General features: G+C 38.2%; 1 pseudogene; it reads right to left on the bottom strand.

The window, feature by feature from the left end:
- Positions 1-12,173, bottom strand: part of LOC112135123 (putative ankyrin repeat domain-containing protein 30B-like) — a 156,529-nt pseudogene that overhangs the window by 85,791 nt on the left and 58,565 nt on the right.

Genomic DNA, 12,173 nt, shown 5'->3' with positions numbered 1-12,173 from the left:
AACCTGGTCCTATTGTAGATATTATGTTTTAAATACTACCGTCAACACGGCAAGAAAATGTCTTCGAGGGTACCTAACACTCCAACATCAAAACAACAACCTTGACCACTTTCAGTTACACATAGGCCATTTTGATCCATCTGTACTGGCTCTTTTCATTTGTCTAAGGGCAGCAAAACAGACTAAAGTTGTTTTCAGACTGCATAAGAGAAGTCTGTTCTTTAGCAGTTACCTGCACAACTCAGATAATGTTTTTAACTTCTTCAACTCATGCTTGGCCTAGTTGTGTCAAAAGAGCTACTTGTGAATTCCGTATGTCCAATTGGTAGGTTACTGTTTTTTCTCAAGAGTTTAGCTATCCAGTAATGTTGAAAGTCTTGAGGAACTTCATCTGCTGACCCTACTTAGCCTTGCAATACTACAGCACCTTTTTATTTATTTATTTTTTAAAGACAGAATCTCGTTTTGTCACCTAGACTGGAGTGCAGTGGCGCAATCTCGGCTCACTGCAATCTCTGCCTCCTGGGTTCAAGCAATTCTCTTGCTTCAGCTTCCCAAATAGCTGGGAATACAGACATGCACCACCACGCCCAGCTAATTTTTGTATTTTTAGTAGAGGTTTAGTAGAGGTTTTGCCATGTTGGCCAGGCTCCTCTGGAACTCCTGACCTAAAGTGATCCACCCCTCTCGGCCTCCCAAAGTGCTGGGATAACAGGCATGAGCCACCCCACCTGGCCTACGGCATCATTTTAAGAGCAACGTTTTCTGTTTCAATGTGGCCAAGAAATCTCTATATGAAAATGGCCTGACAAAATTGTGTAGTGCCATACTTGCCAACTGTGTGAGCTTCAGTGTGATACTTATTTGACAATACAGTATTTCCTCTATATGTTTCCTGATCTTTAAAAAAATAAAAAAAGGGCAAATGATAATGTCTTAGTCATAGGATTGTCAAGTACAATCTGAGTGCTTATTGCTACACTCTACTTGGCAAATTGTACCTGTTGGATGTTTCTTAATATATAAACCTAATCTAAACCAGGTAAGCTACAGGTGCTTATTAACAATCTTTACTTGTAAAGCATTTTGCATATTTTTACATACTGTTCTTCAAGATGCAAAAAACACCATCGAACTGGCTTATTTTCATAGATGTCTTTACATAGTCTATGATGTCTTCATTCCATAAAAAAACCATTAAATATGATTAATGGGTTAAATTAATCATTAAATATAAAATTAAATATGAAATTAATGTACCCAGCTATCAGGCTATCACATTCTTTAATGCAAGAATAAGAAAATACATGAGTCAGAGAACTGCAGTTACGTACTTGCTGGTCTGTTTCCTCATTAGAGTGAATTTTTTGAGGACTAAATTGCATTTCTGTATCTCTAATGCTTACCCATTTTCTCACTGGCTCTGTGTGTTTGAGTGCATGCGCTGAATGCTTAATTATATCACTTATTTTCTGTTAGAAACACGCTGTCTCTTAGCACCAGAACAGCACCAGTAGATCTGGCCTTGGAGCTAAGGAAAGAAGGTCTTTCTAACCCATAAGGGGTACCAATCCTGTACAGACCCCGATATCTCCCTGGCTGGGTACACTCAGGTTCACACCCAGGTGTGAGCAAGATTGTCAAACTATACCTATAAGGCATTCGGAGGAGAGAGTCCAAAAGTCGAGAGAACGGACTAATTTAGCTAATTTCACAATAGCCCTGATCGTGGTCGGACTTGTTCCTAGGAAGATGCGAGAGGCTGGCACTTCCTTCAAGAACAGATTGCAAAAGGCAGCAGACCAAGGCAAGGCAGGTCACTGCCAAGAGAAGCAGAAGCGGAAACCGTCGCCTCTGGCTTAGGCTGCAGAGCAGGAACCCTATTCTCTGAGTCATGTTTCTACCTAAATACGCAGAACAAAAGAGTTAGTGGCTGTAAGGGTGGCGCGCGGTGCTATTTCTTGCTACTGAATGGTCCCCACTGGGACATTTTTGCTATGCTTGCAGGCGTGGCGAGTGCCCCTGCACGGATTCCGGGAAGGGGTGGGGATAGGAGGTTCGCCCCGGGGAAGGTCACGCTCGGGGGACCCCGGGCTGGGCCTCCCCTCGCCCCTGCCCCGCCGCCTCCCCCAAGCGGCCGCTGTCCCCGCTGGCTGCGGACTGGCAGGCGCCCGAGGTCCCCAGTGTTGGCAGCCTGGCCGCACGCGGGGAGGAGCGAACCGCGGCCCAGCGCGTGGCCGAAGCGCCACTACTGTCTCCTCAAACTGTATCTTTTCTTCAAATAAGGAAGAAATTCTTTCACAAGACAAATAATGAGAAAAACACACTCAAAAATCACGTTGAAACAGTGTTTGAAAGGAAGACAGAAAATACTCAGTTTGACTAAACAGTGTATAAAATACCACCTTGTTTAGTTATTTTAGGCAATACCAAACCTTTTTTTTAACCAATTAAAAAAAATCTTGGCCCAGTATGGTGGCTCTCGCCTGTAATCCCAGCACTTTGGGAGGCCAAGGTGGCTGAATCTCTTGAGCTCAGGAGTTTGAGAACAGCCTGGGTAATATGGCAAAACCCTGTTTCTACAAAACAAAATTCAAAACTGAGCCAGGTGTGGTGGCATGCACCTGTAGTCCCAGCTACTCAGGAAGCTGAAGTGGGAGGATCCCTTGAGCCTAGGAGGCCGAGGTTGCAGAGCCGCTGGACTTCAGCCTGGGTGACAGAGCCAGATCTTGTCTCAAAAGAAAAAAATATATATATATTGGCTGGGCACATGGCTCATGCCTGTAATCTCAGTACTTTGGGAGGCAAAGAGGGGAGGATCACTGGATCCCAGGAGTTTGAGACCAGGCTGGGCAGCATAGCAGGGCCTCATCTCTAAAAAAATAATAATAATAATAAAATAGCCAGGCATGGTGGTGCACACCTGTTTTCTTTTCCTCTGTAGCACTTATCTCCTAATATTCGATATAACTTATTTGTTTTGTTAATTTGTCTCTCCTACTAGAAGTAAGCATCATGGGGCCACAATTATTTTTCCTGTTTTTGTTTTGTTTTTTTTTTTCCATTGCTATGCCCTTAGCACTTAGAATAGTGTCTGGCACATAATGAGCACCTAAGTACTCAATAAATATTTGTTGAATGAATGAACTCTGCAGGGAAAAACAGGTACAAACCTGATAGAGACAAGGGTGGGAGCAAGATGGCTTACTGAATATCATTTTATACCACTTTGATTTTGAACTATATAACTGTATTACCAATATGTTTTTAAATTAAGGAAACCATAGATGGAATGTAAAATTTTTATCTTTATTTAAACAATATTTTTGCTACCGGAGTTAATAAAATCACTATATACCTTGACTTCCATCTGGAATCTTGTGCTGAAAACAGGATCAATTTTAGATTGGAGGAGTTGGGGGAGAGGAAGGGTAGGAAGAGAAATATATTTTGTCTTCCAGCAAATACATTAGAGACACAGAAATGTTTAAAATGTTGTCCCTGGCTTCCAGGAGCTCAATGACTAGTAGTTGGATCAATCAATATTTAACGTTCAATATAATACTAATGTACTCAGAATATTATTCATGCTTATTCATATACATACATGATATTTCAATTTAAGCAATTATAAACATTGCAAATTTTTCTATTTATTATTTATTGCTGCATAAAAAAGCAACCATGTTCCTTTTTCTCTTCAGTCGAAATTCAGAATAAGAGACCACGCAGTAGATAGACAGAGATTAAAATATCAGCTTACCACTGATAAAAGCTAGCCTGGAGAATACGGCTCAGGCGCAAGATAAAGAGGCACGATGATATGTTACATGCAAATGAATATCAATCAACCGTTGGAGTAAAATAAAAACTGTACTAACAGTTATGCAAAGATTCAGAGAGTATATCACCTATCCACCCTGTTTGGGCAAAACACTTAAGAAAGTAATCAAGACAAGGACTTTAAGATGGAACCATGAAAAAAGGATGGTGGTGAGCAGAGAAATGGGGGAGCGTCAAAGGCAAAGACACTTTAAACAGAACAGATACACTTCAAGGGAAAAACTAATAATCTAAAGTTCAAAATATTAAACTATCTCAGCAAAATCTAGCAGCTACGTAACTAGATGCAAAACATAACATTCCGAAGGTCTCATCTATTGGGATGAAGGGGAAAGCAATGGACAAATAGAATCTCAGTGAGGAAAAATATCTAAAAACTTGTTTTCTCATGAAAGTGGCAAATAAAGAAGATAACTATGAATGGAATTGTAGAATTGTTTTTCAGTCAAGTTTTCAAATCAACAGCAGGGTGGGGTATCGGGGAAAAGAGTGGATTTCAAATCAGAAAAAGATAAGAAAGTCTGGGGGAGGCCAACAGTAAAATAAAGATGAAGCACAATGTAAGATAGGAGGAATAAATCACATATATCAGTTGTTATAATAAATGTGATCAGTCTGTGTACTTCTATTAGGACAGAAACTATCACATTAATCAGAATCTGTTTATACATTGTTTGTTTTTACAAGAAGAACACTTTAAAACAAATAAAAATGGTAGATAAAGGTAAAAAAAAAGTGAGATTCAAAGCAAACAACAAAAAGAAAGCATGAATGGCAATATTAATGTCAGGTGAATTGAAATCAATAGTTATAAGTATAAATCAGAATAAATAGAATCATTGTTAAGATAAAAGCTATTTTTTGAGAAAATATAAGTAAAAAATCTGTATGTACCAATAATACACAGTAAAATATGTAAATTTTAAACAATTAGAAAAAAACTTGGATAAAAATATAATTAAAGTAGGAGCTTTTAATACACATCTCTTAAGAACCTAACTTATCTCTGTAATCCCAGCATTTTGGGAGGCCAAGGCAGGCAGATCACCTGAGGTCAGGGGTTTGAGACCAGCCTGGCCCACATGGTGAAACCCCGTCTTACCAAAAGTACAAAAAAATTAGCTGGGCATGGTGACAGGTGCCTGTAATCCCAGCTACTGGGGAGGCTGAGGCAGGAGAATAGTTTGAACATGGGAGGCAGAGATTGCAGTGAGTAGAGATTGCACCACTGCACTCCAGGCTGGGTGACAGAGGGAGACTCCGTCTCAAAAAAAAAAAAAAAAACCTAACTCATCTAATAAAGAGGCTCAGAAAGGACTTGAATAATGTAATCAATACATTCAATTTGATATAGTAAAACTTTTCACTACAGAATATATGTTTTTATGTAAAATCACCAAACATGTCCAAAAATGTTTTATGTTGGGCCACAAAGAAACCTTAACACATTTTGAATAGTAGAGTTTTACCAAACACATTCTTTAGTTATAGCGTGAACCCGGGAGGTGGAGCTTGCAGTGAGCCAAGATCACGCCACTGCACTCCAGCCTGGGCAACAGAGCGAGACTCTGTCTCAAAAAAAAAAAAAAAAAAATACAGACAAGAGAATTCCAACTGCATAGAAATTAAGAAATACAGTGATTAGAAAAAGAAATACAGAGTTAAAAACTCTTGGATTAAACAGGAATAAATGGATTTCACAACATCTAAAAAGCAATAAATAAGAAAAAACTATATCCCAATAACCATGGGAAAAAAAAGCCCAAACTGAACTACAGAAAAATATATAGCACTAAATAATAAGATGGTTTTTTTATGTTCCTTAGTTTTCAAAAAAAATCATTATACAATATGTTTTTACACAGATGGGGGTCTCACTGTGTTGCCTAGGCTGGTCTCTAACTCCTGGCCTCAAGCAATTATTTTGTCTTGGACTCCCAAAGCTCTGAGATTACAGACATGAGCAAAAACGCCCAGCCTACTATTTTTTCACTGTGAATGTGATTATATATTTTGTTTTTAACATCTTATTTTGTACTTACTATTACCCTGGATTTTTCTGGGGTTTTTTTCTTCCTTTCTTGTCAACTTCATGTGATGAGGATTTTTCTCTTATTCTCCTTTTTAGGCTTCTTGTTGAAAACTTATATACTGTATCTATTCTTTCAATGGCTACCTATAATGATAATATCCATACTCAATAAAGTCTCAAGTTAAACAACTTTAAACCAGCAAACACATGGACGTTGGAACACTTCGGTTTCAAACACACACACACACACACACACACAAACACACACATTATTGTCTAGCATTTGACATATAGCTGAGTATTTTTTTTCCTAGGGTATCTTTATTTCACCTTCGTTCTTCAAAGATGGTTTCAGTGGATGTAAAATTTTAATTGACAGTAAAAGCTTGGTTTTTTGAGGAAATTATCCCTACTGTCTTCTCCCTTTCACTGTTGCTGTTGAGAAGTCACCTGTCAAATTATTATTTCTATTGGTTCATCTCTTTGTTTCCCCTCTGCATGATTTTAAGACCTTTTCTTTGTCTTTGCTGCACACAGTGGGACTGTGGATTTCTTTTTACTTAACTTGCCTGATAATTCATTGAGGTTTCTGAATCTACAAATATCTGCCTTTCACTATTCCGGAAAATTGTAATTTATTTTGTTTTCAAACATTGCTTCTCGTTATTCACTTCTTCTGAAACTCTGGTGAAATTGTGTGTTAGATCTTCTAACACTAGCTTCCTTATCTCTTAATTGTGTATATTTTCTATTTCTTTATCTATTCTGGGTATATTCATCAGATCTTAATTCCCATTCACCAATTCTTTCTTCAGCACAATCTAATCTATGTTAAAGCCATCCACTTTTGGTTTTTGTTTTTTGAAACAGACTTTATTTTTTAGAGCAGTATTAGATTCACAGCAAATCTGAGCAAAAAGTACAGGGAGTTCCCATTTGTCGCCTGCCTCACACATGCACAATCTCCTCCACTACCACAATTCTACAAAAATAGCACTGTAACAATTGATGAACCTACATGGACACATCATTAGCATCCAAAGTTCATAGTTTACTTAGGGTTTACTCTTCGGATTGCACAATCTGTGGGTTTTCAGAAATGTACAATGACATGTATCCACCATTATAAAATCATACAGATTAGTTTCACTGTCCTAAAAATCCTGTGTTCTGCCTATTAATCTCTCCCTCCCCTTTAAACCCAGGCAACCACTGATCTTTTTTATTGTTTCCATAATTATACCTTTTCCATAATATCATATAGTTGGAAACACACAGTATGTAGCCATTTCAAATTGATTTATTTTCTTTATTAATATGCACTTATGGTTCCCCCATGTTTTAGTCTATTTTCTATTACTATAACAGAATACCTGAGATTGGGTAGTTCATAAAGAAAAGAGATGTATTTTGGATCATGTTTCTGGAGGCAGTAAAGTACAAAGAAAATGGTGCCAGTGTCTGGGGAAGGCCCATTGACTGCATCATAACATGGCAGATAAGCAGGATGAGAAGTGGATGCATGCAAAAGAGGGACCAACCAGGAGAGGCAAGCTTGCTTATGACAACCCACTCTCGTGGTGACTAATCCATTGCCATGAGAACTAACCCTGAAAGAGATTAATCCATTTTAATGATTTAATCACCTCTTAAACTACCTCCCAGCATGGCCATATTGGGAATCAAGACTAAACATGAATTTTCGAAGGGCCAACCCATATTCAAAGCATAGTACTCCAAATCTTTATCTTTTCACAGCTTCATAGCTCATTTCTTTTTTGTTTGTTTTCTTTCCTTTGTTTCTTTTTTTGAGACAGAGTCTTGATCTGTTGCCCAGGCTGGAGTACAGTGGCACAATCTCATCTCACGACAAACTTCACCTCCTGAGTTCAAGCGATTCTCCGGCCTCATCCTCTCCAGTAGCTGGGTTTACACGTGCACCACCATGCCCGGCGAGTTTATGAGTTTTCAGTAGAGATGGGATTTCATCATGTTGTCCAGGCTGGTCTTGAACCCTAGGCACAAGCAATCCACCTATTCCAGGCTCCCAAAGTGATGAGATTGCAGGCATGAGCCACCGTGCCCAGCCCATTTCTTCTTATCACTGAGTAATATTCCAGTGTCTGAGTAAACCACAGTTCATTTATTCATTCACCTATTGAAGGACATGTTGGTTGCCACCAACATTGGCACTTATGGATAAAGCAGCTAGAAATGTGTGCAGACATTTGTGTAAATATCAGTTTTCAGCTCACTTAGGCAAACAGGAGTGCAATTGCAGGATCATATGACAAAAGTGTGTTTAATTTTGTAAGAAGTTGCCAAACCATCTTCTTATGTGGCTACTCGATTTTGCTCTCCCTCCGACAATAAATGAGTGTTCTCATTGCTCTACATTCTTCTCAGCATTTGGTATTGCCAGTGTTTTCAATTTTAGCCATTCTAATAGGTATGTAGTGGTATCATCTTTAACTTGCTATTCCCTAATGACATATGATGTTGAGCATTTTTTTCATATGCTTATTAGCTATCTGTATCTTTTTTGGTGAGGTGTCCATTCAGATCTTTTGTCAATTTTTTAATTGGACTGTTCATTTTCTTATTGTTGAATTTTAAGGGTTTATATATTTTGGATAACAGTATTTTATCAGATATGTCTTTTGCAAGTATTTTTCCTCATCTGTGGCTTGTCCTTTCATTCTCTTGACTGTGCACTTCACAAGAGCTTTTAACTTGAATGAAGTCCAGCTTATCAATTTCAAATAGAGGCTGAACTGGTTTGGAAGCCCAATTCTTAATAAATAAAGTATATTCTGTAAAATACAGACTTGGTAGTCCCAGATGGAGCTGTAGAATTTTCTTGCTCAGGGCCTATAGACATTTTTAATCTCTGCATTCCTTTGGGAAATTCCCTAGATGGATAAAGTTCCCTCTTCAGAATGTTGGTACATTTGTTTACGGTTTTGTCTAGGTGAAACACAATCTTTTATTTCCAATAGAGGCTGAAGGGTTTTGGAAACCCAATCCTTACTAAATAATGTATATTCTGTAAAATACATACTTGGTAGTCCCATATGGAACTGTTGAAGTTACTAGCTTACTGCCTATAGACATTTTAAATCTTTGCATTCTTTTGAGAAATTCCCTTACATGGCTAAAATTTCCTCTTCTGAACGTTGTTCCATTTTTCCACCCTTTTGTCTACGTGAGACAGAATCATTTCCATTACAGGTTGAATGGGTTTATAAACACAATGATTAATAAATAACCTATATTCTCTATAATACAGAGTTGATAGTTCTAGATGGATCTATAAGTGTTACTACCTTTTCGAGAGGATGTTTCTTAGGAGACCCAGAAAGCAAAACAGATCATTAATTAATTGTAGGTAAACAGGACAATCACAAGTGGACATTCATGCATTGTGAGTGTAGAGCTGTATCCACAGGTTGGGTTGAATATGATTACATGAAGTTTCCAAGTGTTTTTGGATGTTGTATATATATCACACTGACAGAAATATACATAACAAAATAGAAAGATGGGTTTCAGTTGATACACACTTAATAGCAACAAATCTACAATGAAATAATACTTCAAGTGACTATATCTAAAACAGAATAGGGTTAATAACAATAAAAGCATGTTGACTTATGAACATTAAAGGTAGCACAAACACACACTGGCACTTGCCCACATGCACTCACACTCAAACACACACACACATACGGAAAAACACACACCATCACACCGAGTCAGCTCAACCAAATAACTAATTTCCTTGAGATTCTCCAAAGAAAAATGCATCACTGTGGTTTACCCCAGTTTTATTCTTTCTGACTTGCCCATTAATTTCTTAATTAGCAGTAATCCAATCTTATTTTTGTGGGGGCATACTGTGAACCCAGAGAAAGTAAGTCTTCTCAATTTGCCTCATCAAAATTCTGAGAATAAACTAGATATTTTTTCATCTTTTTCCTGGTCCAAATCCCCTTATTTAAGAAAATGAGTTCAAATGTCCCTTTTCTTGATTCTTCACCTTCTACATTTTTACAACTATAATCAATTTAGTACAGTCTCAGTCTTAAAACCCGTAAAAGAAAGATGTATTATTAGAATGTAAAAACTGATACATATAACTTGTATAAATTATTTCTTCACAGAAGCAGTGCCATATCCATCTTTTACCAACAAATACATTATGGTTCAGAGTTGACATTTACCCAGATACATTTAATTAACTATCTTTTCTGATGTTTTCTATATTTTTTATATATTTTGTATGATTTGCTTTAATGTTCTTAGAAATATCTGTTATGTATTTCATTGTCTGTAAAAAATGACTGGTAAATAAGATTCTTCAGGGATATAAAATCTCCAAAATGCATAGAATTATTTCTAACCATTTTAAGCTTACTGTTGGCTGACCATATTGTTTGCATGTATTCTACAGAAATGGGCCTAAGATTTTTATGAAATATACCTTAATTAAAACCTGCTATAATTACCGTGAGATTGTCTTACCTCAGTGCATGAATAGCTTCAGAATTAATATGTGATGCCCTGGAGAAACCCCACACATTCTTATGAGAAATGAGAAATGATATCAGAAATTGAAAGTATGTGAAAGTATGATGAGTCTGGCTGGGCGCGGTGGCTCACGCCTGTAATCCCAACACTTTGGGAGGCCGAGGCGGGCAGATCATGAGGTCAGGAGATTGACACCATCCTGGCTAACACGGTGAAACCCCGTCTCTACTAAAAAATACAAAAAATTAGCCGGGCATGGTGGCAGGCGCCTGTAGTCCCAGCTACTCGGGAGGCTGAGGCAAGAGAATGGCGTGAACCCCAGAGGCAGAGCTTGCAGTGAGACGAGATCACGCCACTGGACTCCAGCCTGGGAGACAGAGCAAGACTTCGTCTCAAAAAAAAAAAAAATAGAAAATGAGTACATACTTCTCTTGTCCTGATTCTTCACTTTCTACATTTTTTACAACTATTTCCACCACATCTGTAATCAATTTAGTACAGTCTCAGTCTTAAAACTCAAAAAAGCTAATAAGAATATAACTTTTATAAATTATTTCTTCAGGAAAGCAGTGCCATGTTGGTCTTTTACCAACAAATGCATTATGGTTCAGAGTTGCCATTTACCCAGATACATTTAATTAACTATCTTCTCTGATATTTTCTCTGTATTTTTATATTTTTTAGTATGATTTACTTTAATGTTCGTAGAAATATTTATTACATATTTTGTTTTCTGTGAGAGATGTCTGATCAATAAAAAAATCTTCAGGTATATAAACTTTAAAATGCAAAAAGTAATGTCGGTTAACCATTTTTTATTTTTATTTTTATTTAATTAATTTATTTTTTTGAGACGGAGTCTCACTCTGTCGCCCAGGCTGTAGTGCAGTGACACGATCTCGGCTCACTGCAACCTCCACCTCCCGGTTCAAGCGATTCTCCTGCCTCAGCTTCCCAAGTAGCTGGGACTACAGGCGCATGCCACCACGCCTGGCTAATTTTTTGTATTTTTAGTAGACATGGGGTTTTCTGTGTTAGCCAGGATGGTCTCAATCCCTTGACCTCGTGATCTGTCCGCCTCGGCCTCCAAAGTGCTGGGATTCCTGACATGAGCCACCGCACCTGGCCTTTTTTTTTTTTTTTCTTTTTGTTTGTTTTCTGGAGACAGGATCTCACTGTGTCACCCAGGCTGGAGGCAGTGGCACAAGCTCAACTCACTGCAACCTCTGCCTCAAGGGCTCAGTGATTCTCATGCCTCAGCCTCCTGAGTAGCTGGGATGACAAGCATGTGCCACCATGCCCAGCTAATTTTTGTATTTTTTGTAGAGATGGTTTTTTTGCCATGTTGCCCAGGTTGGTCTCCCAACTCCTGTGTTCAAGTGATCTGCCCATCTCGGCCTCCCAAAGTGCTGGAATTACAGGTGTGAGCCACCTCACCTGGACAGTTTACCTTTACTCAATTGTATGAAAGTTGGCTGGTTCACAGGGTATAAAATGAGCCCCGTAGTCCCTATTATGACCTGTGCCTCAGGTTGTGATGAGATCAAATGAGATACATATGTGAGTTCTGAAAAGAAAAATCACCAGCGTGCTACTGGTAGAAACCAGAACACCAAATTTGGCTGAAGTCTAATAGAGGCATAGCCCTTCCTCTGCCAATGCTGTAATAGATAATAATTTATATTTATATAATGAAAGGTCTCCAGGCAGCTGGATTGAATCCCTCTGTTTTAGTGATAATTATCATCCAATTGACATTTCATCAGGG

Source organism: Pongo abelii, chromosome 8 (genome assembly GCF_028885655.2).
Source record: "Pongo abelii isolate AG06213 chromosome 8, NHGRI_mPonAbe1-v2.0_pri, whole genome shotgun sequence".
NCBI lineage: Eukaryota > Metazoa > Chordata > Mammalia > Primates > Hominidae > Pongo > Pongo abelii.
The sequence above is the reverse complement of the archived record's forward strand: the minus strand, read 5'-3'. Positions and strand labels throughout refer to the sequence as shown.